General features: G+C 48.3%; 2 protein-coding genes across 4 annotated transcripts in view; both read left to right on the top strand.

Moving 5' to 3' along the window:
• Positions 1-1,404, top strand: part of LOC137437647 (SUMO-specific isopeptidase USPL1) — an 83,215-nt gene extending 81,811 nt beyond the window's left edge. For all 3 annotated transcript variants that reach the window (XM_068132124.2, XM_068132126.2, XM_068132125.2), the window contains one exon: positions 481-1,404. The gene's annotated coding sequence lies outside the window, so the exon portion shown is untranslated. The remainder of the gene's footprint in view (positions 1-480) is intronic.
• A 10,857-nt stretch (positions 1,405-12,261) lies between these two features.
• LOC137437323 (uncharacterized) overlaps positions 12,262-25,636 on the top strand; it is a 62,270-nt gene continuing 48,895 nt past the window's right edge. The window contains exon 1 of the mRNA XM_078766111.1: positions 12,262-12,746. The gene's annotated coding sequence lies outside the window, so the exon portion shown is untranslated. The remainder of the gene's footprint in view (positions 12,747-25,636) is intronic.

Raw genomic sequence — 25,636 nt, 5'->3', positions numbered from 1 at the left:
TGAAGGGGTCACCCTGGTGTGCACTGCTGTGTTCTGCCTCACTGAGTTGTTCAGGTATGATGTACTCAGCACAAGCTTCCGGTCGGCCCGGAGGTGGGGGTGCGGGGCCTGTCACGGAACGTCAAAACAAACGGCCTGCCGGGGCCGCCCAAAAGTCGGGCGTGAGGGGCGCGTCCACTAATGGAACGCCTCTCGCTTCCCAGATCGAGGGCCACGTGGTCAGGAGAACCTCGTCCCTTCCGGTCACACTTTGCCTATCGGCCGGCCTCGAAGACCGAAATTGTGACGGTGTCACCCGAAAAATTTGAAATTACGAAATTTGAAAAAAATTGAAAAAAAAAATTACGGAATTTCAAGTGGCCCAATATCTGAAAATGTTCGCAACATATTAATGTACATTTGTGCCAAATTTGGTGCTTGTATCACAAAATGCACAATTCTTTTGAATATTTGGGCTAAGCCGCCCCACTAATAGGATAGTGTAATAGTGTAACATAGGATAGTGTAATATTAACACTATAAATGTGTAATAATATGAGTTATAAATAATGTAATTTTAATCAAGATCCAAATGAAATCCATGCCTCCTGGTTCATTGCTGCTCTGTTTTGGATGCTGTGATTGAATAACGTGGACCTGGGAGATGACTTTGACGCCCATTAGAGTGTCTTGCGCCACCCTGTTGCCAGCAGTGGACGCACCTCCACGAATTGGACCTTGAAGTACACCTTCGGTACTTCATTTGTCCGTCCTAAATGTCAAGGGCGTATATGATTGCTGTCCCCTTATTGGAGAAGGTCCTTGAAGTTGTGTGGCCTTCTTTTCCAGCAGACAATGTCGATGTTGGCACCTGTTTTGTTGTTTACACTTAGCCCACGGGATGGGGTGAGTTCTGTCATCGTCGGAGGAGTACTGGTTATCGGACGTGTGGTGGTGGGTGGTGTATAGCCTGTGGCTGCTTGGCTGCATCATTTTCTGGGTTGCGTCTGTGCCGCTGTTGCAGTGCCCCCTCTTACCAGTAAGCTGGTGCTCATTTTGCCGATCTCGGAAGGATGGCAGGCTGAATCAACCCACCTGGAGTTATTTCAATGGCACGACAGGGGCTCAAACTCAGGACCCTAACATCTTAACCGTGAAGCCAACGCAAGGCTCATCAGACGTGTGAAGGTGCATGAAGAGGAGATTTTGTGCAGGTGCAAGTTTGTTTGATCATAGTTGCTTTTAACTGTATTTTGAGCCACAAATTATATTTACCGTGCGACTTGTAGGTCTTAGTCACTTCGTTCTAGTAATCATGTGAATTCCCTTAAAAAGCAATAAACAAGAAATTTGCCTGAAGTTCCATGTCATGCTGAGTCCTCTGTATCTCTTGGTGTTAAAGCAATAAAAACATTTGGAGTTCTACAGAGACTGCAGATTTGTTCTTGTGCTCATGTGACTTGTCATACAGGTATCCCTTACCAAAGATTTCTTTACCGTAGAATTTGTATATCTCATAAGATATAGTAGAAGTCGAATCACAATCAGATCTCAGGAAGAATCTTCGTAATGGGTTATCGATTTATTACATACCCATGGGGACTTGGGTTGTTGGCCTGGTGTTGGCCTAGCGGTTAGGGTGCTGGCTTGGGATCCTAGGATCCTGAGTTCGAATCCCAATTGATCGCTGAATTAACACCAGGGGGGTTGACTCAGCCTGTCATCCTTCCGAGGTCGGCAAATTGAGTACCAGTTCACTGGTGATTCCCTGTGTCGCAAGAGGTGACTAACAGGGTTGGTGGCAGGAAGGGCATCCGGCCATAAAACATTGCTTCAAAAAGGGGACCATGGTGCCCAAAAAAGGCCAACCCTGCTCTGCGGGGAAAAATGGCCTCGAAAGGCGGTTCCATGGGGACTTGGGTTCAGGGCTAAATTCAAAATGAGAAAAGGTATATGAGAAGGAATGACAGTTATGGGATGGAGAGGGAGGCTAAAGAAGCTTGGGAGTAGAGAATAGTCGCTCTTTTCGTATAGCCGAAGATGGCCGTTCTCGTGTGATACGTGAACATCTTGATGCGTGATTCTGTTACTCCCACAACCGAAGGTGGATGGATTGAGGTTATGTTTTCTCCCCCGTCTGTTCGTCTGTCTGTGAACAGGGTATCTCAAAGTTGTGGACGGATTTGGATGAAACCCGGTGGGCAGGTTGGGTGTGTGACGAGGAAAAACTGATTACATTATTGTGATGATCCGGATACCGATCCGATAAATTTTTTTTAATGTTCTAGGTAATTCTTCACCATTGAGAGATGGGGCCAAAGCTGCTTTGTAAGCGCAGTTTTGAGCAGGAATTTGTTATTCGTCAGAATGCCGGCGATAACTCGCCGACCCTCTGCGTGGGATCTTTGGTCAGACAAGTTGGGTCACCTGATCAGTATTGGGTTATTTGTACTTTGGTACTGTAGAGTTTTCTGGGAAGACGACGGCAAAGCACCGACAGTTTACAGTGGGACGGGCATCGAGTCCAGGCTTGAATAAATAAAAAATCTCGCCATATTGGCGTACGTAATCAATTGATGGACCCGAAGAGACGAGTCAGGCAGTCTCAGTAATTTTGTACGGAGTGTCGCATGAGTTGTACCTCGTAATTTAAGAAGGAAATGATGTATTCGCAGCGTTTGGCGTATCGAGTTCCGTCTGCCGACGATGTCCTTTTATTCGGGACTTTGATCGAATGGCCTACTCGGGTTCATCCCCTGCTCGAGTTCTGTTTCCAGTTCAAAGGCGCAACCACGGTCCACGTTAAGCCCGCTCGGTGTTGACCTTTCCCGGGTGGAATCCGCCCGGGCGTTTCAATGCATTTTCTCCGCTTTGTGATCGACCGAGCCACCGAGGACCTCCACGTGGCCTTTTGTAAAACGCGCGAGTTCACCCTGCGGTGAGATTTGAATTTTTTTGGTGGTTTCGTTTTACCGCTCACATAAACCCCAACTATTTTCAAGTGAGTTCTAATGAAAGCAATAAAATTCTCAGCGCCATAATCAAATGCAACCCGCGGAGAAGTGCGCGCACGTGGAATTAGTCGCTTCTCAGCGTAATTAATTGTGCTTTGTGGTTTCAGGGTAAACATACTCTCGCCATATGGAAAAACATTTCGGTTCTTTGCGCGTGGTTTGTGGGTGTGGGGCTCGTGTTTCATTTGGGGGGGGGGGGGCGTTGTGTGCGTGGGGCTCACTTTGAGGGGTGTTTTGTGTGTGTGGGCTCTTTTTATGTGTGCGCGTTTCATTTTTGTGTGCGGGGTTGATTTTTGGGGAGTTTTTGATTTTTGGAAGAGTTGATTTTTGGGATGTTTTTATGTGGGGTTGATTTTTGTGAGGTTTGTATGTGCCGTGTTCGTTTTTATGTGTGGTTGATTTTGGGAGGTTTTTGTGTGGGGTTGATTTTTGGGATGTTTTTGTATGTGGGGTTGATTTTTCGGATGTTTTTGTGTGCAAGGTTGATTTTTCGGAGTTTTTTGTGTACGGGTCGATTTTTGGGAGGTTTGTATGTGCCGTGTTCGTTTTATGTGTGGTTGATTTTGGGAAGTTTATGTGTGTGGTTGATTTTTGGGAGGTTTGCATGTGCCGTCTTCGTTTTTATGTGTGGTTGATTTTTGGGATGTTTTTATTTGTGGGGTTGATTTTTGGGATGTTTTTATGTGGGGTTGATTTTTCGGATGTTTTTGTATGTGGGGTTGATTTTTGGGATGTTTTTGTATGTGGGGTTGATTTTTGGGATGTTTTTGTGTGCAGGGTTGTTTTTTGGGAGGTTTGTATGTGCCGTGTTCGTTTTTATGTGTGGTTGATTTTGGGAGGTTTTTGTGTGGTTTATTTTTGGGAAGTTTGTATGTGCCGTGTTCGTTTTGATGTGGGCGGTTGATTTTTGGGTGGTTTATGTGTGCAGGGTTCATTTGGGGAGTTTTTTGTGTGAGGTTCATTTTTGGGAGGATTGTGTGTGCGGAGTTGATTCTTGGGAGGTTTGTGTTTGTGTGCGGGGTTGAATTTTGGGAGGTTTGTTTGTGTGGTGGTCGTTTGTGTGTGCTGGGTTGATTTTTGGGATGTTTGTGTTTGTGTGTGGGGGGCTGATTTTTGGATGGTTCTTGTGCAGGCTTGATTTTTGGGGGGATTTTGTGTGGGTGGTTCTTTTTGGGAGGTTTTTGTGTGCGGAGTTGATTCTTGGGAGGTTTGTGTTTGTTTGCGGGGTTGATTTTTGGGAGGTTTGTTTGTGTGGTGTTCGTTTGTGTGTGCTGGTTTGATTTTTGGGATGTTTGTGTTTTTGTGTGTTGTTGATTTTTGGGAGGTTTGTATGTGCCGTGTTCGTTTTTATGTGTGCGGTTGATTTTTGGGAGGTTTGTATGTACCATGTTCGTTTTTATGTGTACGGTTGATTTTTGGGAGATTTTTGTGTTTGGGGTTGATTTTTGGGAGGTTTGTATGTGCAATGTGTACCATGTACCATGTTCGTTTTTATGTGTGCGGTTGATTTTTGTGAGGTTTGTATGTGCAATGTTTGTTTTTATGTGTGCGGTTGATTTTTGTGAGGTTTGTATGTGCAATGTTCGTTTTTATGTGTGCGGTTGATTTTTGGGAGTTTTTGTGTGTGGTTGATTTTTGGGAGGTTTTCATGCGTGTGGTTGAATTTCGAGAGGTTTTTGTGTGTGGTTGATTTTTGGGAGGTTTTTATGTGTACGGTTGATGTTTGGGAGGTTTTTGGGTGTGCGGTTGATTTTTGGCAGGTTTGTATGTGCCGTTTCGTTTTTATGTGTACAGTTGATGTTTGGGAGGTTTTTATGTGTGCGGTTGATGTTTGGGAGGTTTGTATGTGCAATGTTCGTTTTTACGTGTGTGGTTGAATTTTGAGAGGTTTTTGTGTGTGTGGTTGATTTTTGGGATGTTTGTATGTGCCGTTTCGTTTTGATGTGTACAGTTGATGTTTGGGAGGTTTTTGTGTGTGGGGTTGATTGTTGGGAGGTTTGTATGTGTGATGTTCGTTTTTGTATGTGCGGTTGATTTTTGAGAGGTTTTTGTGTGTGTGGTTGCTTTTTAGGAGGTTGGTGTGTTACCGTGGATCTATGGTGGATTGCCATAGTAAAATTTGGTTTTCAATATTGTTTGTACGTTATTCTTTCATGACCATAAAATCCCTTCCACCTTCCTTCCTACCCCTCACCCTCTGGGGGGGGGGGGGGGGGGGGTGGGGGGGGGAGGGGTGCCTGGGGGGGGGGGGGGGGGCTGGGGGGTGCCAGGGAGGGGGGCGGGGGGAGGGGGGTAGCAGCTTTTAATGTTTTATAAGGGAATTACTTGTATGTGTTGTCCCCGCCTTTAATCAGTCCGTTCAGGGTTCGATTTCCGACCTCCTACCTCAATGGTTATGCTGATGTTCCGCAGGTATCAATCAATGATCGTTGCGTACCTTGCGGGGATGAGCTCCTCCTTGAGCCTCAGATCAATGTATAAAATGAATAGACCAGTGGCTGCACCTCCCAGATTGGTGGATCGTTAAATATCACACAGTCCCTCTTGAAAACAGTACGTCAATGTGTGCCGGTCTGTCCCTTGTGACGAAATAAATACATTTAAACAGCCTAATGCTCATCGATGCCCCCCCATTCTCACCTGGAACCCATGATCATTGTGTTTTCGGGGTCTTCTCCAGGTGCACTCACACGGGCGGTCCCAGCAGCTCTCTCTCTCGAGCGCACTCAATATTTGAGTCCCACGGCAATCAACTCCACCATGATCGTGCGAACCTTCTGCTGACCAGAGAACCCCGTCCGGTCTCTGAGTTGTCCGTGTCATCACCAATGGGGAAACCAAGTTGCTGCCCTGACTTATATGTATCCATACGGTTGTTTTTTTTGGGGTTTTTTAAAGACAAGGTCGAGGCTTGTGTAAGAGCTAACATTAATCACAAAAAAAAAAAACTGACATAAAACATATGATAAAGGGAGCGGGAGACAAGATGGTGGGGAGAGAGGGAAGCACACAAGTACAACATTTGAGAGCAGGGACATCGGGAGATCTGTGGGAGGGAGAGGGCTTTGGGGGAGAATGCATGGCAAAATGGGTGGGAGGGGTTTTGCATACAGAGTCGAGGCTCGTGAAAGAGCTAACATTTATCAAACAAACAAATCAAACAAACAAGCAAACAAAGTATATAAAAAGGGGAGCGGTCGACAAGATGGGGAGAGAAGGGGAGGAAGCACACAAACACAACTTTGAGGGCAGGGACATCGGGAGATGTGTGGGAGGCAGAGGGCCTGGGGGGAGGCAGGATCGGTATAAAACGCAAGGACTTCCAGGAAAGAAGACAAAAGTCACCTCAAAAAAGTGGATTTGGGGTGAAATTAGCGGGGGTAGAAAAGTTCAAGGTTTTGGATTGGGAAAGATAAGAGATGGTGGTGAACAGCCGTTTTAAAGACCTGGAGGGAGGAGTGGGATTGAAGAGAGTGAGGGAGTTTGTTCCAGAGGCGGGAGAAAAGAGGAATGAAGGAGTGAAGGTGAGCAGAGAGTCTTGATTTTGGCAGTTTAACCATAAGAGGGTTGCAGGCAGATCTTGTGCGACCTGCAGGAATATTTGGGGGACAGAGCCCAGAGAGAGCTGGGGGAGCAAGGCCGGAGAGGAGTCGGTAGAAGACGGAAAGACCACCAACCTGCCTGCGGTGAGTAAGTGAAAGGCCCTCGGAGATATCGTCATCGCAGGAGATTCCAATGATTCTGAACGCTTTGGTTTCAACAGCGTGAAGACGAGCTAGGTGTGAGGCAGGAGCACCAGCCCAGAGGGGAGAGCAGTATTCCATTGAGCTGCGGATGAAAGCCTTATATGTGGTGAGGAGCTCAGGTGTGCCAAGGAAGGACTTCGCACGACGGAGGATGCCCAGTCGGCGACTGGCTTTGGAGGCCAGCTTGGAAATGTGGTTTTCCCAGGAAAGATCATGGCAGATAGTGAGACCCAAAAGCTTGAGCGACAGAACTTCTTGGAGAGGATTGTTCAGAAAGTAGATGGGAGGGTTGTCCAATCAGTCTTTTCGGAGAGACATCGTAAGAGTGTGAGATTTGTCAGGATTCCAGATTGTTCCCAGAGAGAGCCTGTCCCCCAGCCAGTCCCCCAGCTCTCTCTGGGCTCTGTCCCCCAAATATTCCTGCAGGTCGCACAAGATCTGCCTGCAACCCTCTTATGGTTAACAGGGCCCAGAACACTGCTTTGGGGAACTCCAGCCTGAACAGGAAGAGGAGATGAGAGAAACCCATTCAGGGCCACACGTTGACTACGATGAGAGAGGAAGTCTGCCAGCCCAGCGTGGAGATTTCCATGGATACCAAAGGAGGAGAGTTTGGTGAGCAGAGCGGGGTGCCAGACCGTATTGAAAGCACGTGATATGTCAACGGAGACAGCTCTAATTTCCTGTTTGGCATTGAGGACCTCCATCCATTGTTGCGACAGCAGAAGCAGCATGTCCAGAGTAGAGTGACCTGGTGTGAAACTAAATTGATGATCCGAGATCAAGCCATTGGAGAAGAGGAAAGATTTGATGTCAGAAGCGATGATGGATTCCATAACCTTGCTGTTTATTGGGAGCAGGCTGATTGGTCTGTCGTTGCAAAGATCTGTTTTTACACCTTTTTTGTGTAAAGCTGTTATGTTGGCTGATTTTCAAGCAGATGGCAGATGACCTTGAGCAAAAGAGAGGGTGAAGAGAACAGAGAGAGGGTGAGATAGAGCGGAAGAGCAGGATTTTTGGATCTGTGGGCTGATGCCGTCTGGTCCAGTTGCAGAATCAGAGTCGAGATTTGACAAAAATTTCTCCACCTTGTCAAGAGAGAAGGACACAGAGTCCAGGAGCAGCACACCAAGCTGAAACCGGTACGTTGCGGAACCCACACCAAGCAGGGAACCAGGTAATGGTCGTGGGCTCGTGGTCACGTGGATATGAATGATTTGAAGCACTCGATCTGATCGTTCGTGTGTATCGATGGAACGTAGGCCTACCTACCGAGTCTTCCTGGATATACCCGCACTTGTTCTCTTCACAACAAATACCAATCGGATCATTACGGGAAAGGTGGGTTTTGCACTCAACGTTGACCCAGCTCGTGCGCACAATTCCACGATGTCATATGCAACAACGTCACGCATAGCAAACACAGGTAAATCGAACGTTGTTTACCAACCACCGTGATTTGTCAACAACATTTCTGCCCTCGATCTGCTGGGTAAAGACCTTTTAACCCTCGGCTTGGTGGGGGTGTGGCTGAAAAGATCAGAAGCACAGGGGGGCCCAAACCCCAGGTTAGTGAGGTTTTGGGATAGAGAGGCCTTCATGAGATCTGCCAATGAATGGTGGTTGTCTTGTTGGTGTTCTTGTCATCCTGTTTGTCAGTGACGTGTGTCCCGATGTTTAAAACGTTCTGCTCGAAGCAGAAAGGACATTTTTGTGACGTATTTCGAAATCGTCAAATGACGTGATTGATGACGTCATTTGTGGTTAAGACTATAATATAATGTATAATAAGTTTTACTATTTAAAGAGCGTTATGGGACAAACTTCTGAAGGTCTCGGAAATGATAAAGTTCAAATAGTTGGTTTTTCTTCTTTTTCAAGTGATCATCAAGGCACAAATGACGTCATACATCTGTCTGCTGAGGTCCATCTTTTGGTGATGAGTCGAGTTAAATTTTACAAACCAATTTTCCTTCCTTCGATCACTACCTCTACGACACTAGTACTTCGTCGAGAGCCATAAATATGCCCACCTTATGGGGGTCAGCGGTGGAACGGTTTTGGGCCAAGTCTTTCACGAACCGGATGGCTAGGCCTGACGTTCGACCGAAGGTGATTTGAGTGGGAATTTGTAATTTGTTCATGATGCCGGTAATAACTCACCTACTCTTCACGAATAATCGCTGTGTTTAACTTTTACCAAGTACCGGTACTTCTGGACACGAGTACCTCTGATGATCGGTGCAAACATTGATGAACACCGGGAGGAAGGATGAGATGCGACTCTGAAAGTTATATTGGAATTTCAGGTGGTGCCCTTTGACCCACACGTGCTGTATGACGTATGAGGTGGACGTGGCGCGTCTTGCGTTATTCACATTTAACATACGTAACGCACGATTTGCATTGAAAAGTAGCCTGGAAGGTCTCCCCTCGGGAAGAGGGAACATTTAATGATGGCATCCCCAAAGTTATCCTCCTAAACTTAAAATCGCACTCCTGTTCACCTAATCACCGCATGTTTACCTTGTTTCTAAAAATAGCCCACAGCAGCCACCTTTAATCAACGTATCACGTAAATGCGAGGCTGGGCGAGAGAGAGCACGTCATCGCGCATGCGTGACATGACCTCGAGTGACGTCACGATTCGGCTTCTCGCTCGGTCGCTCCATGGAGGACACGCACAATCGCACATACAGAATTGCCAACGGGCTAACTCACGTAGACCGGGCGGCGCGGGTCACGCAGGCACAACCAAGGGCCGCCATAGACCCTCCATGTTCAGGTCGCGCTGCTGTTCGGTAAGTACGGAGCGAGTGGCGCGCCTGGCACGGAACACAAACGTGCTGCGGGGCTTTCATGTACGCGGCCGCTGCGGCTCTGTTTCCTGCAGCCCTCGTCCTGCCTTTGCTCATGATAATTTGCACGGACGGATAAACGTCGGCGGCGATCTTTACCAAGCTTCTCGGCGGCGTCGAGCATGGTTTAAATTACTATGCCGGGCACGGCCGGCTACGAGGGGTCGCTCACAACCCGGGGCTCGCAATTTGCGCGCGGTCTTTGCCATTTAGACGAGTTTCGTGCGCTCGTTAATGAGGGCGCCCTTAATATATACATTATATACATTATATATAGCACCCTCGTTAGTACGTCATAACATGGCTTTTGATCGAATTTCCTTGCTGGCAATCTGGGATCTTGAGTGACCTTTCATTCGAGGCAACGGTTATATATATATATATCATGATTTGGGATTTTTGTATGGGATTGGGTGTTTGCGATGATTTTATAGCGTTTGTTAAGGATTTGGGATTTTTGGATGGGATTGCAATTACATGTTTATGGTGATTTTAGATGGTATTGTGGCGTTTGTTAAAGATTTGGGATTTTTGGATGGGATTACATGTTTTTGATAAGCTTAGATAATATTGTGTGTTTTCGATTAGGTTAATTGTGGTGTTTAAGGGTTTGGATTTATGGACGGGATAGTGTGTTACGATGATTTTATAACGTTTGTTAAATATTTGGAATTTTTGGATGGGATTGCATATTTTCGATGATTTTTTGGCATTTGTTATGGATTTGGAATTTTTGTATGGGATAGTGTGTTACGATGATTTTATAACGTTTGTTAAATATTTGGGATTTTTGGATGGGATTGCAATTACATGTTTATGGTGACTTTAGATGGTATTGTGTGTTTTCCATGAGGTTAAATTGTGGCGTTTGTTAAAGATTTGGGATTTTTGGATGGGATTACATGTTTTTGATAAGCTTAGATAATATTGTGTGTTTTCGATTAGGTTAATTGTGGTGTTTAAGGGTTTGGATTTATGGACGCGATAGTGTGTTACGATGATTTTATAACGTTTGTTAAATATTTGGAATTTTTGGATGGGATTGCATATTTTCGATGATTTTATGGCATTTGTTATGGATTTGGAATTTTTGTATGGGATTGGGTGTTTCCGATTATTTTAGGCGTTTGTTAAGGATTTGGGATTTTTGGATGGGATTACATGTTTATGATAAGCTTAGATGGGATTGTGCGTTTTCGACAAGGTTAATTTGTGGTGCTTTAGGGTTTGGGTTTATGTATGGGATTGCATGTTTTCGATGATTTTATGGCGTTTGTTAAATATTTTGGATTTTTGAATGGGATTGTATGTTTTTGATTATTTTATGGTGTTTGTTAAATATTTGGGATTTCTGAATGGGATTGCAGGTTTTCGATTATTTTATGGCATTTATGGATTTGGGATTTTTGGTTGAGATTTTTGTTTTCGATGAGCATAATTATGGCGTTAATGTTTTGGGTTTTTTTGGATGGAATTGCATGTTTACGATGAATTTAGATGGGATTGCGTGTTTGCGATGACTTATGTCGTTTGTTAAGGATATGTGATTTCTGTATGGCTTTGCATGTTTACGATTAGTTTAATTATGGCATTGTCAATGCTTTGGGTTTTTTTGTTAGGTTGTGCATCCTTTTGCGAATTTTTTATTCACCTTCAGAATCTCACTTGTCGGAATGGGGTTTTTTGTTGTTTTTTTTACCCCCGGCCCACCACACCAACATCTTAGCGGTGCTGTTTGAGATCCCAAAGAAGCTGCAACTCTTTCCTATAAAATCCTAACCACACACCCTGGACCTTCAAGCACTTTGGTAAGTTTTCAAACATAGACCGTAACGGCAATTTTAACCGATCGCTTGAGACATCCCTGCATGAGCGCACCCAGTGCTGATGAAAGTACCAACGAGGGGAGAGAGCAGAGCTTGGAAGGGAGCCATGCTTGGGAGGGGGGGGGGGGCAGACGGTTTTTTTTTGGGAAGGAACTTGAGGGGGGAGTAGCTGGAGGTTGTTTGGTGGGGGTTCGGGTTGAAAATTACAATTGCGTTGACAGCGGCACTGCGCGCCTCGAATGAGCGCCTAAATGCTCGACGTATCAAAGTATTAGGGCTGGTTTCATATGGCAGCCCGAGCGATCCTCAAGTATTATGATCGAGTGCAAACTGGCCTGCTCTAACGTGCAATTCCGTAAGATCACAGCGCCACGGGTAAGCCCCGCACGGGGACCACCAATGCTCGCCGTCGAGTCAAAGGATTAGGCGAAATCATTTTGGGCAGCGGCACCGAATTCGCCCAAGGGTGGGGGTCTCGTTGGACCGTTCGGCCCATGGTATACCAGGCACCCGGAGCAGGCCGAAGCATGAGAGCGCGGAATGCTCCAGAAAAACAGATGCCCTTCACTGGCGTAGCGAGCCGGGGCTCCTGCAGACATAAACAGCAATTAAGGCTTGAGCCCCCTCCCTCATCTTTTTCCAGGTCCAAGAAATGCCAGACCGGGCTGGGACCAAACTCGACGTACGAATGTTAATGGACGGGCTATGATGTAGCGTAGGGCGTTGTTTTAAACGCTATATCTTTGTTATGTTCTTCTCTTTAAGAAGCCACTGACTGGTTCTGGCATGGCGTCGCCAGTTTGATGTGCTTCTCCCCTGAGAGCAAATTTCCTGGAAAGTTCATACCTTGCGTCCATCTGTTTTGGCTCACGTGAAATTGGGCGTCAGGCGGTGTACAATTAGTAGACTAAACACAAAGCAGCCTTTCCCCCTTTTGAGTTTCTTGGGGTCAGCGACTGATAAGGACTAAATAGTCCACGGCGCAATGAGTCGGGTCAAGGCACCAGAGCACGGACAATTGAACTCGATGCGTTTTTCTGGCCAAATACCCAAACACGACAAGACCGTCATGTTTAGTAAAGGGTGCAGAGATGCCAAGCTCGCTTAAGGACCACGGTCAGTGCTTGGTCGAGCACCACCAGAGCCTACATAATGGGCTGTTCGTTTGTTTGCATACCTGGTCACCCCCACACTCTCATTTGCCCCCCAAAGTCCCCCCTCTGTGCGCCAGGGTGGACCGCGACAACGCCCCGACTGATTGCTGGTCTCAAGAGTGGTTCTGTTCGCGGGAGTTTGGGGACACTGCATGAGGATTTCCATAAGGTGCGTTTAAAATCGTTATCTGATCAATTGCGAGTTTTACCTGGTCGAAGTTTTGCAAATATCACTACAATGATACTATAATTGGTAATCTGATTGCATTCCCGATCACAAGTGCACAGTTTATCCCATACTTATTGAGAACATTTATTTGTAAACCATATTTGTGACTGTCTATATATTACGTACACGTGGGTGTAAATTGAATACCTAACCTTGCGCAGTCTTAAGCAACAGGACATGGGAAGGGTCTTTTCAACTATTGCTTTGCGCGTCTGAGCACAATATATATTATCTTTGTTTGTAAACTTTAAATAACAGGTACGATGGCAACCATACGAAGCTGATGGGTCAAATGGAACAGTCCAAAGTTGAGCCTGCTGCCAACTCTTTTTGGAGAAACTGTCGATTTCGGAACGATCTTTGAGAAGATTTTTAGATGCACTAACAAAAGACAGATCTTTTGGACGAAGTTTGTTCTGTGGCTGCATCGCTAGGTGCCACCAATTTTTTTTTCTCAATCTCGCTGTTACTCCGCCCTGAAAGCGCGCGGCAAATTTCATTGGTTGAGACAGCGTAAAAATTTGCTGAAGTACTGCTAAACTGAAGGTTTATGGAAATGCCAACAATCTGCGTTCTCCATCAGCATCATCATCATCATACTAAAATATGCCATTTGGTGTCTGTCTGTTTGTCTGATTAATTTTTGACCCCAATACATTCCATCGTTACTTATCCAATCTCAACCAAACTTGACAGGATGACGAAGCGTTACACAATGGAGGTTGTAGCACATTCATTTGCCCCCCCCCCCTCCCCAAGGGAGCTTTCTCCCCCGAGCGGGTTTTCCCGGCCATTGCCATCAATGGGGTTGCATGTTGAGGTGTAGATCAATGTTAAATTAGCTTTATCATGGCGTTTTTCCAAAGAAGAAGAATTATCATGGTGTTTTTCCAAAGATGCTTTCAGCAACAAAATTAATGATAATCGCATATTATTAATGTTATTACAACAATATGAATACCAATAATGTCCTGCTTCCCCCCAAGGCGTTTTTCCTGCAGTGATAACGTGTATAAATAGCTTATAGTTATAAATACCTGACATGGCTCTAAGGTACTCCGCTGCAAGGCTACTTCTGCTCAACACTTACTCCACCCCATCATGCATCTCTGCAATCAAATACCACGGACTCCTGCGACGACCCACATATATTCATAGAGGCTCTGGTCGTAAGTTTGTTTACTTACAAACAGGTCACTTCATTCCCGTACTCTGGTCGGCTCAGCGCACTCCCACTCATCATCCCAGCGCACCTGGTCACAGCAACGCACACGATCGCACCTCCTGTCTGCAAACCCTGGCTAAATCACCTGAGTTCATCCCCACCATACAAACAAACATGAAGCTCACTCTGTTCAATACCCGGTCCCTCAATAACAAAAGCCTCATCCTGAACGACTACATTCTGGATAATAAACTGGACTTTCTCTATCTCACTGAAACCTGGCAACAACCTCTGGACTACTTCTCACTCAACCTCACTACACTCAATGGATATTCATACATCAATAAACCACGCTCGGAGGGCCGAGGTGGTGGAATTGCCGTAATACACCGACAGGACATCAAGACCACCCTCATCTCCATCTCATCTGCTCCATCATTTGAATACCTGGCTTTTAAACTCTCTGGTCACACGCAGTCAGTCATGGCTGTCGTCTACCACCCTCCCAAACCACACCCATCATTCCTGTCTGACTTCTCCTACTTTCTGACCCAGCTCTGTTCCCTCTCCCCCTCAATCCTCCTCCTCGGTGATTTCAATAGCCACATAGACTCCACTGACTCCACAATAACCACTGACTTCACTGATTTACTCACCTGCTTTAACCTCACTCAACACGTCAACTTTCCTACCCATAACCGTGGGCACATTCTGGACCTTGCCTGCTCTACTGGATTAATTTTGCACCATCTCTCTGGCTCCGACCTCACCCTCTCTGACCACTTGGCCATCACTATGACCATCAACATCCCCACCCCAGCACCAAGGCATTATCGCACTATCAACTTCCGTAAGCTAAACGCTCTTTCACCTACCTCATTCTCATCCCCCCTCTCTGAAAAAATGTCCACTTCTCCCTTCGTTGACCTCCACACCCCTTCTGACCTCACTGACTACTACAACCACACTCTCTCCTCCTGCCTTGACCAGCTTGCGCCTATAAAAACCAAAACAGTTTCTTTCACCCATTCTGCTCCCTGGTTTACCCCTGAACTCCACCTGATGAAAACTCGTGCTCGCCAACTTGAAAGACTCCGCAATAAAACAGGTTTCACAATTCACTCCCAAGCCTACAAGGACCACCTACAGCACTACAAAGATACCCCCTCCCGCGCCCGCTCCGCCTACTGCTCTCAAATTATCCACTCTGGCTCTGGAAACCCAAAAGCAATCTTCTCTACAATAAACAAACTCCTCAGCCCCCTGAACACCACCACCCAGTCATTCACAGTAGACAACTGCATCTCCTTCCTTTCATTCTTCCAAAGCAAAATTGACAACATCTACAACAGTTTAACCACCACCGCACCCGCTCCCCCTCAAACCACCTGCCCCCCCTTATCCTGCCAACCCCTGTCTCAGTTCTCCCCAGTCTCCCCTACTGACCTCTCTGAACTCCTCATAGGAATGAAAACTGCCACCTGCACTCTTGACCCCATCCCCTCCAGCTTTGTCAAGGCCTCCCTTCCTGCTCTCTCTCCACTTATCACTGCAACAATAAACTCCTCCCTGTCTACAGGCATCGTCCCACCATCCCTCAAAATTGCTGCTGTTACCCACATTCTGAAAAAACCTGGACTAAACCCTGACACCCTAAACAACTTCAGACCCATCTCCAACCTACCCTTTCTGTCAAAAGTTTTGGAACGCGCTGTAGCCACTCAACTCAAACATCACCTCTCTGCAAATAACCTGTATGAAACATTCCAATCCGGATTCCGCTCCAACCACAGTACTGAAACTGCTCTACTCAAAATCACCAACGACCTTCTCCTCTCCTCTGACGCCGGCAACCTCAACATTCTCATCCTCCTCGACCTCAACGCCGCCTTTGACACCATCAATCACACCATCCTCCTCACCAGACTTGAAACCACCTTTAACACTACCGGCACTGCCCTCTCTTGGATCAAATCATACCTCTCTGATAGACGCCAGTTCATCTCCATCAATAACTGCAAATCCCCCACTGCTCCCCTCCCCCAAGGTGTCCCCCAAGGTTCAGTTCTTGGCCCCCTCCTCTTCATCCTGTACCTGTCCCCCCTTGGTCACTTAATCCACCGTCATGGTCTCCAATTCCACTGCTTCGCCGATGACATCCAGCTTTTCATCTCCACCAAGTCCATCTCCACCGCCATCCTGACAAACTGCATCACTGAAATAAAATCCTGGCTTCAAATCAACTTCCTCAAACTTAACTATGATAAATCTGAAATAATCATCATTGGCCCAAAAACGCTCACCAAATCCACCCATAACTTTGCCCTCAACATCGACGGTTTCCCAGTATCCACCTCCCCTCACATCCGGAATCTTGGCATCATCTTTGACCAAACCCTCTCCTTCGACAAATACACTAAACAGATCACAAAGACAGCCTTCTTTCACCTGAAAAACATCGCCCGTCTCCGTCCATCCCTCTCCTCCACGGCTGCAGAAACCCTCATCCACGCCTTCATCACCTCCCGTCTGGACTACTGCAACAGCCTCCTCTATGGTTCACCCTCAATAATCACCAATAAACTCCAATACATTCAGAACTCCGCTGCCCGTCTACTCACCCATTCCCGGACCCGTGACCACATCACCCCCGTCCTTTATAAGCTTAACTGGCTCCCGATCCCCCAGAGAACCCAGTACAAAATCCTCCTCTTGACTTACAAAGCCCTCCATAACCTGGCCCCATCCTACCTGACTGACCTCCTCTCCAGACACATTCCCACCCGCAACCTCCGCTCTGCTGGTACCAACCTCCTGACCCCCCCCCCCCCACCCCACCCGGACCAAATTCAGATCCTGGGGGGACAGGGCCTTCTCCATCGCTGCTCCCACCCTCTGGAACTCACTACCTCACACCATCAGAGACTCCTCCTCACTCACCACAGTCAAAACATCACTCAAGACCCACATGTTCAACACTGCATTCAACATTTAACCCACAGCATTTAACCCCTGACTATCTCTTCTCCTTCTCCTTCCTTTTGCTTTGATTATTTACCTATTGATTTTTGTCTTTTTGCACTTGTTTTTTGTACTCTGTCAAAGCGCCTTTGGGCTTCTTGAAAAGCGCTATATAAAATAAATGTATTATTATTATTATTATTATTATTATTATTATTATTATTATAGTTTTTATGACATTTCCGTGGGAGCAACGGCTTCTACAGGAAGTAAAAATATAAACCACAAACACTTATGCTTAGCTTTTTAAACAGTCGCTAATGCTCTTTATAACACAAAATGAAGAAATTTGGAGGAATCCCGACATCTGTGAAGTAAGGGTTACTTGCAGAACTGAGCGAAGATCTACTGTACTCTATATAGCCCACAAATGTTGGGTTAATAACCTGGCCCTTTCTTCCGCTACCGTGGCATTTTTCGTAGCGAACGTTTGAAACTCGCTTCTGCTGTTTCATACGAAACTGAAAGGGAGAAGCCTGGGTTGTGCTCCTTTACCAAGCAGCTAGCTAGCGCTTGCCAAGCCAGCCGTTCCTTAACGGTTTTGAATGGAGTGCTTGCTCGAATGCTTTAACCACTAGGCGATCTCTCCACAAGATACTTGGTAAATCAACACACACCAAATGTTCTTGAGACCCGACCATAGATCAACTGTAATCTATATACCCCAAAGAGGAATGACTCTTCCTGCAGCTCCCGTAGTGGGTGGGTGTACTAGTTGGTCAAGTATATAATTCAATTGAAATAAAATAAAGAGTTTAAAGGTTGTAAACAAAAACAAAACATTGAATTGGTCGTTTACTGCCGCTGATTCGCCCTGCCCTACCAATGGGTGCACATTTCAAAATTCGACGCCTAACAATAACCACAGCAACAACCACACAGAGCTATTGTAGACATGTGATAAGTCGCAGGTAAAAATAGCTCGTCATGTGACCCAAAATGCAATATAATTTGATATGCAATATTTTAAGTGTGCTATTGTGGTGCTGTGCACACACGACTCGATTGCCAGAGAGGTAGGCCACAACGCTTGGATACAAACAAGAGTCTTTATTACAAGCTCGCATATCAGCACTGGGCGGGCTCGAGCTTAGAGCCCGCATATATGTCCCGAGGCCACGCCTTGCCCCCGGGCGTGGCCGATCGGCCGAAAGGCGGGGCATGTATTTCAGTTCCCCGCCTGGACGCTCACGCCACCCACTGGTGCGCGGAATTATTGACCGTTGTGCCCGCCACACGCGCCCCCCTAGAATTCCCGCGCACCTGAAGGGTGAGCTTGCGGGGAAGCCGGATGACCCGGCCGAAACGCCTCCTGGCGATGCGTGCAGGGCTGGGGGGGTCGCGGGATGGTGGGGCTGGGGGGTGCCGGGGGTCTGACCGCCGGGGGGCGGCCTCGACGCGGAGGCAGAGCTGCTTGCGGGGGGTGGTCCAGATCGAGGTGGGCCGGCTTGAGGCGGTCCACGGAGATATGATCCGGGGCACCGCCGATGTCCACGGTGAAATGTTTGTCCCCGGTCTCCAGCACGCAGAAGGGCCCGTCGTACGGGGGCTGCAGCGGTGCCCGGTGGGCGTCGTGCCGGACGAAAACGTACTCCGCCGTGCGAAGCTCCGGGGCGACGTGGGAGGACGAGCAACCGTGGTGTGCCGTCGGCACCGGGGCGAACCTCCGTGCGGTCTCCTGCAGGGTGGAGCGCTGTTGCACCGCGGACCGAGGAGCCGTGGAGTCGGGGATAAATTCGCCCGGTACCCGCAGCGGTTGTCCGAAGACCAGCTCCGCCGAGGACGCACGCAGGTCGTCCTTGGGCGCCGTCCTGAGGCCCAGCAGGACCCAGGGGAGCCTGTCGGTCCAGTTGCCGTCGCCGAGGCTGGCCCGGAGCGCGGCCTTCATCGAGCGATGAAAGCGCTCGCACAGGCCGTTGGCCTGGGGGTGGAAGGCCGTGGTGCGGTGCAGTTTGACACCGAGCCCTTGCGCCACGCGCCCCAGAGCTCCGGGGTGAACTGGGGGCCGCGGTCGGACGAGATGTCTGAGGGGGCACCGAATCGGGCAACCCAAGTGGCGATGAAGGCTTGCGCCACATCAGCCGCAAACGTCGCCGCCAATGGCACGGCCTCCGGCCACCGTGTGGTGCGGTCCACCATGGTGAGGAGGTGGGTGAACCCCCGTGAGGGGGGCAGAGTTCCCACCAAGTCGACGTGGACGTGGTCGAACCGACGCTCGGGCACCGTAAACGGGGCCAATGGGGCCTGGGTGTGGCGGTGGACCTTTGCGCGCTGGCACGTGAGGCACGTCCTGGCCCAGTCGCGGACGTCCTTCCTGAGGCCATGCCAGACCAACTTCGCCGCGACAAGCTTCTGGGAGGCCTTCGTGCCCGGGTGGGACAGGCCGTGGATGGCGTCGAAAACCGGGCGCTTGCCAGCCAGCGGGCACGATGGGGCGAGGCCGACCGAGGGAGACTTCGCACAGGAGGGCCGCGCCCACGACGTCGAACGGCACCCCGGTGACGCGGAGGCCCATGACAGCGGTCCGCAAGGCCTGGACGCCGGGGTCGGCGGTCTGGTCCTCCGCCATCCGGGCATAGTCAATACCGAGGTGGACCGCGTGCGCGACGGACCGGGAAAGGCAATCCGCCACCGGGTTGTCTTTACCCGCGACGTGACGGATGTCCGTCGTGTACTCGGACACGGCAGCCTGGTGACGTTGCTGCCGGGCCGACCATGGCTCGGCGACCTTGGCCATCGCGAACACAAGGGGCTTGTGGTCGACGAAAGCCATGAATGGGCGGCCCTCGAGCAGATGGCGGAAGTGTCGGACCGCCAGGTGGAGCCCGAGCAGCTCGCGGTCGAAGGTGCTGTAGTGGCGTTCGTGCGGGCGAAGCTGCCAGCTAAAAAACGCCAGGGGCTGCCAAGCACCACGCACCCACTGCTCGTGCACCACGCCCACCGCGTAGTCCGACGCGTCGGTGGTGAGGGCGATCGGTGCATCGGGCGCCGGGTGCGCCAGATTGGCCAAGGCCAGCTTTTCACCCGCAAACGCCGCGGCCATCGGCTCTGACCAGGCGATGTCACCTTTGCCCGGCTTCCCCTGGAGGGCCTCGTGCAGGGGGCGGAGGAGCTGGGCGACGCGGGGCACGAAGCGGTGGTAAAAATTGACCATGCCCAGGAATTCCTGGAGCCCCTTGATCGTGCGGGGGTGCGGAAAACTCTTGACGGCCTCCACCTTGGCCGGTAAAGGGACGGCCCCGTGCCTGGTGATGCGGTGCCCCAAGAAGTCGATGGCGGCGACGCTGAAGCGGCACTTTGCGGGGTTGATGATCAGGCCATGCTGGCCCAGGCGTTCGAAAAGCGTGCGGAGGTGGAGCAGGTGCTCCTCCCGGGACGCGCTCGCAACTAGGATGTCGTCCAGGTAGACAGATGAAAGGTAAGTCGTGCAAGACGCTGTCCATGAGCCACTGGAACGCCTGGGCCGCATTCTTCAACCCAAAAGGCATCCGCAGGAACTCAAAGAGGCCGAAAGGGGTGATGACGGCCGTCTTTGGGACATCGTCCGGTTGTACGGGGACATGGAGGTAGCCCTGGATGAGGTCCACCTTGGAGAACACGGTCGTGTTTGCCAACGGGGCGGAAAAGTCTTGGATATGCGGGACCGGGTAGCGGTCGGGGGTGGTGGCATCATTGAGCCAGCGGTAGTCACCGCACGGCCGCCATCCGCCGCCGGGCTTCGGCACAATGTGCAGAGGAGAGGCCCAAGCGCTGTTGGAGCGCCGTACGATACCCAGCCGTTCCAGCGTGGCGAACGCCGCTTTCGCCACGGCGAGCTTCGTGGGGTCGAGGCGGCATGCCCGGGCGTAGACCGGTGGCCCGACCGTGGGGATATGGTGCTCCACCCCGTGTTTGACGGCCACCGCTGAGAAGGTGGGCTGCGTGAGGGCCGGGAAACTGGCGAGGAGGCGGGTAAACTCGTCCGCTGCCGGAAGCGTACAGACTAACCTCGCCGGGACGGAACCTTTTAGCAAGCCGCTTGGCAAGCCGCTCGGTGAGCCGCTCAGCGAATAAGCGAGCGAGCTGAAGGTTTCGGCCTGTAGTAAGGTCGATATATGGAAAATACCCCCTCAACCCCCAAAAAATTGCTACAAAAGGTTTCTCAACTGATTCTGGTAGGGTTTAGTATACTTTATAACATACTAAAAGTTTACCAAAGTAGGACCCCCGGAAAAGTGTTTTTTTCAAGATGGCGTCCAAGATGGCCGCCGAAACCTCTTAATGATCATAACTATGTAACTATCAACTCAAATTTGATGATCTTGGGGTCTATCCCTAGGTTTTTGGGGGCAAGGAACACATTAAGACCATTAAAAATGAAAGTGGGCCATTATCTAACAGGTTGAGGGGGCATTTTCCATATATTGACCTGAAGAATGTGTCGAATTGGATCTAACTGAATAACTAATTCTCATCTTTCTCTTTTTCAGACATGATTCAACAATGAGTGCAAGCACAGCCAGTCAAGCTTTTTGTCCAATCTGCAAGGAGGAGATCGAGGATTCCAGTGATAACTGGGTTGCAATTCAGTGGAAGGGGGCGAAGGGAATAAATGAAGCCAGTGTAAAGCGGAAGGACGATCTTGTAGTTGAAGCCAGTACTAAAGTGCATAAAAGCTGTCGTCAACAGTACATAAATGATAAAAACATTAAAAGCCATGTTGCAAAGAAAAGTAGTGGTTCTGTGCCACCAAAGAGAACCACAAGACAATCAAGTGGAGGTTTTGACAGTGAAAAGGATTGCGTATTCTGTGGATGTACAATTGATTTGGACAAGGGACACTTTAGCTGGGTACGGACTGACAAATTTGTGGAGACAATTGTGGAGGTCTGTGAATCCCGTTCAGATGATTGGGGACATACTGTAAAGGGTCGGATTGAATACTATTTACGAGATTTACATGCAGCAGACGGACTTTATCATCATTCGTGTAGTGGAAATTTCCGGTCCTTCAAGTCTGTGCCTTTAGAGTTCCAGAAAGCCCCCGAAGCCAAGCGCAGAAAGTGTGGTCGTCCTAAAGATGAAGATAAGTATGAAGCATTTCAGAAAATGTGTGCTTACCTAGAACTGAACAGTGAGGAACAACTAACTGTTACATCTTTGAGCCTCATAATGAAAGGGTATCTTTGTAATCCTGATTCGGAACCGTATGACAATTACAGTTTGAAAAAGCATCTTAAAGAACGCTTTAAGGACTCAATTTTTTTTGGTGAAAGAGAAGGCGTAGACGATATTGTTACGATGAGAGAACAAACGTCGCATATTCTGAGATCATACTACAAGCAAACGTGTCAGGAAGGCGATGAAGAGTCCCAAAAACGCGCTATTATTGAAACTGCTGCTAGGTTAATCAGAAGTGATATAAAATCTCAGGTTTCTACCGTGACGAATCAGTATCCAAGTAGTGATGATTTAAAACTTGATTCAGCCCTATCGTTCATTCCGACTAGTCTGCGGACAGCACTGGAAACATTGTTCGTTGGGAAAGACACAAGACGCAAGGTTGCGGCAGTTGGTCATGCCATAATTCAGGCAGTTCGCCCACGAGCTGTCATTGCACCTCTACAAATGGGACTTGCTGTGCAAATCCATCATCTGTATCGTTCGAAGTTCATTGTGGATACTCTTCATGAAATGGGATTCTGTTGCTCATACACAGAAGTGATCAGATTTGAAATAAATGCAGCGGATTGTGTGGAACCTGATGTCCTAGGTGGTGATGTAGATTTGCTGGAGATGTCTGTCCTCTTTGCCGCTGATAATGTTGATCATAACGTTATCACTATTGACGGCAAAGGGACATTTCATGGATTGGGTGTAATTGCCTGTGTCACCCCTGGAAAACGGACGAACCATCTCATTCCGCGAAGACAGATCTCAGAACTGAAAACTGAAAACAAGACAAAAATTCCTATCTTGGAGTACAGGTTTGCAAGGCATGCTTGTCATGAGGTAGTCTTCGAGGACCTGCCGAGATTTCTTGACTGTGACAAGAGGATCGATATTCTGTGGGAAGTCTCCCTCGGCTTCAAAGAGGCAACACCGAATTGGCAGGGGATGATGCATATCTTGCATCACGGGAGCCAGCACCCTGGGCAGTCGTCAGTCAAATTCTTGCCTATGATCAATATGTACTCTGGAGACAAATCGTGCATTGTGTCTACATTAGACTTTGTTTGCAACCTTGCCATGAAGCACAACCTTCCCACCATTGTAACTTTTGACCAGCCCTTGTATTGGAAGGCTACCGAAATCATCATTGATGCGCCACAAAGTAGTCACCTGAAAGGCATTGTTCTGATGTTGGGGTGTTTCCATACACTTATGAACTTGCTGGGGGCCATAGGAACTCTCATGGAAGGGACCAGTCTCAAAAACATACTTGAGACTGTCTATGGAGAAAATGCAGTTGTGCACATGATAACAGGGAAAGCTGTCCAGAGGGCTTTGCGGGGCCATCTTCTTGTTGACAAGTGCCTACATAGCCAGCTTATAACGGAAATGGCCAAAGACGATCCCGAGATTCAGACACTGCTGGATCAAGCCGAGGAATTGTACTCCTCCCTTCTTAGCAGAGAGACGACGCTAGGAGATGCTGCTTGTTCTGAGGTTTTGATCCAACTCGAGACAGTAACGGAGAAGAAGAAATCTGAACTTGCTCAGACCTCAAAGACCAGCAAGTTGTGGCTGAATTATCAGCATATGGTTGGCATGGCAAGAATGTTGATCAAGGCGGATCGTACTGGGTCTTGGTTGATGCATTTGCAGGCAGTCCAATTGCCTAACTGTCTTTGCTGCAGCTGGGCACTTCAATTACCTGCGATCTGCTCATTACTACCTGCAGCAAATGAGCAACCTGGAGGAAAAGCACCCAGACGTTTATCGAAAGTTCCTTGATGGTTTTCACGTTGTTCGTGCTGGGCAGGGCTTAGTAGTGATCTTGTCATCGAACAAACGTTGATGAGGTCTCTGAAGAGCACTGGTGGTCTAACTCGCGGCAGTGGGATGACCGAGGACATGCGAAACCTTTGGACCTTATCTGCACCTGTAACATCCGAGTACAACATTGCGATGCAGGATTTCACAAACCTAACCTATACTACAAGTCCGCAACACAAAGACTCAACTGAGGCGCGCATCAAAAGAGATGCATCTGATCTCGAGAAAATTCGGATAAAGCTTGCAGCCTGCTCACCCTTCACATCTGATCCTACTCTGAGAAACATTGTCAACGGGATAGTGGCTGGGCCAGATGTGAATGTACATGACTTTGAATCGGTTGGAAACAAGATCATTGAAGATATAATCGGAAAGTCGGCATTTACTTACAAATTCAAGCGGAAAGACAGAGCCAAAACCCTTGGGAATATCTCTGCTGTGAAGATTGCTCCTGATCGTACCATTGATCCTGCCCTTCTGTTCCAGCGTTTCCTTCTGGTGTCAAGGTCAGGAGATCTTTCCCTTGAAGAGGTTTTGATGTATGAACTAAGCCCCTACCCTCCAGCCCTCTTTGAGACCAGGAACATTCTTTGAAAAGCAGACAAACCTCAGCTTGCTCAGGCAATTCGAGACCATGCTGCGGACTTATCAAGTGAGGCTGTGATGAACTCTATTCCCAAAACAGATTGTTACGTGCTTGATGGTGGCTCTTTGCTCCATCGTTTACCGTGGAACAAAGGCGACTCATATAATGCAATAGCTGAGTCTTATGCAGACTTCACTGTGAGACATTACGGACAAGCGACAGTGGTGTTCGATGGCTATGGTGAAGGTCCCTCCATAAAAGACAACACACATCAGAGACGAGGAAAAAACCTGCACCCTATTGTTAGTTTCACTGCAGAAACAGAGTTTGCAGGCAAAAAGGACGACTTTTTGTCTCGTGACAAAAACAAGGCAGACATGATTGCTCTCATCAGCGCAGCACTAACTAAAAGGGGATGCCATGTCATTCAGTCACCAGGGGATGCAGACGTTGATATCGTTAAGGCAACTGTTGAACGATCCCGTCATTGCACCACAACGTTGGTCGGTGAGGATACAGATTTGCTGATCTTGCTCCTTCATTACTCCAGAACAGACAATGAGATCATCTACTTCTGTTCTGATGCAAACAAGCAGTCAAAAGAACACAGAGTGTATAACATTAACCTGTTGAAAGAAACTTTAGGAGACGATGTGTGCAATGAGTTGCTCTTTGTACATGCCTACTCAGGATGTGATTCTACTTCAAGGATTTTCGGCATCGGAAAAAAGTCAGCCTTCCGGAAATTAGTGAAATCTGATCCTGTCATGAAGTCCTGTGCTAGTGCATTCATCCTTCAAAACAAATCTCAAGAGGACATATCAGATCTTGGCAAAGACCTGATGGTTGATCTCTTTGGTGGCAAGTCTAATGATATGCTATCATCACTGCGCCATATCATTTTCACCAAAAAAGTGGCAACTGCTCAAGCATTTGTCACTTCTGAACGGCTCCCCCCAACATCACCTGCAACAATATTCCATAGCCAACGTGTGTACTTTCAAATTATGGTATGGATGGGGATGGCAAATGAAATGAACCCAACTGAATGGGGATGGAAACAGGAAAATGATCAGTTAA

The sequence above is a fragment of the Myxine glutinosa genome, chromosome 12, assembly GCF_964187855.1.
Source record: "Myxine glutinosa chromosome 12, kmMyxGlut1.1, whole genome shotgun sequence".
NCBI lineage: Eukaryota > Metazoa > Chordata > Myxini > Myxiniformes > Myxinidae > Myxine > Myxine glutinosa.
This window is presented reverse-complemented; position numbering and strand designations above follow the sequence as displayed.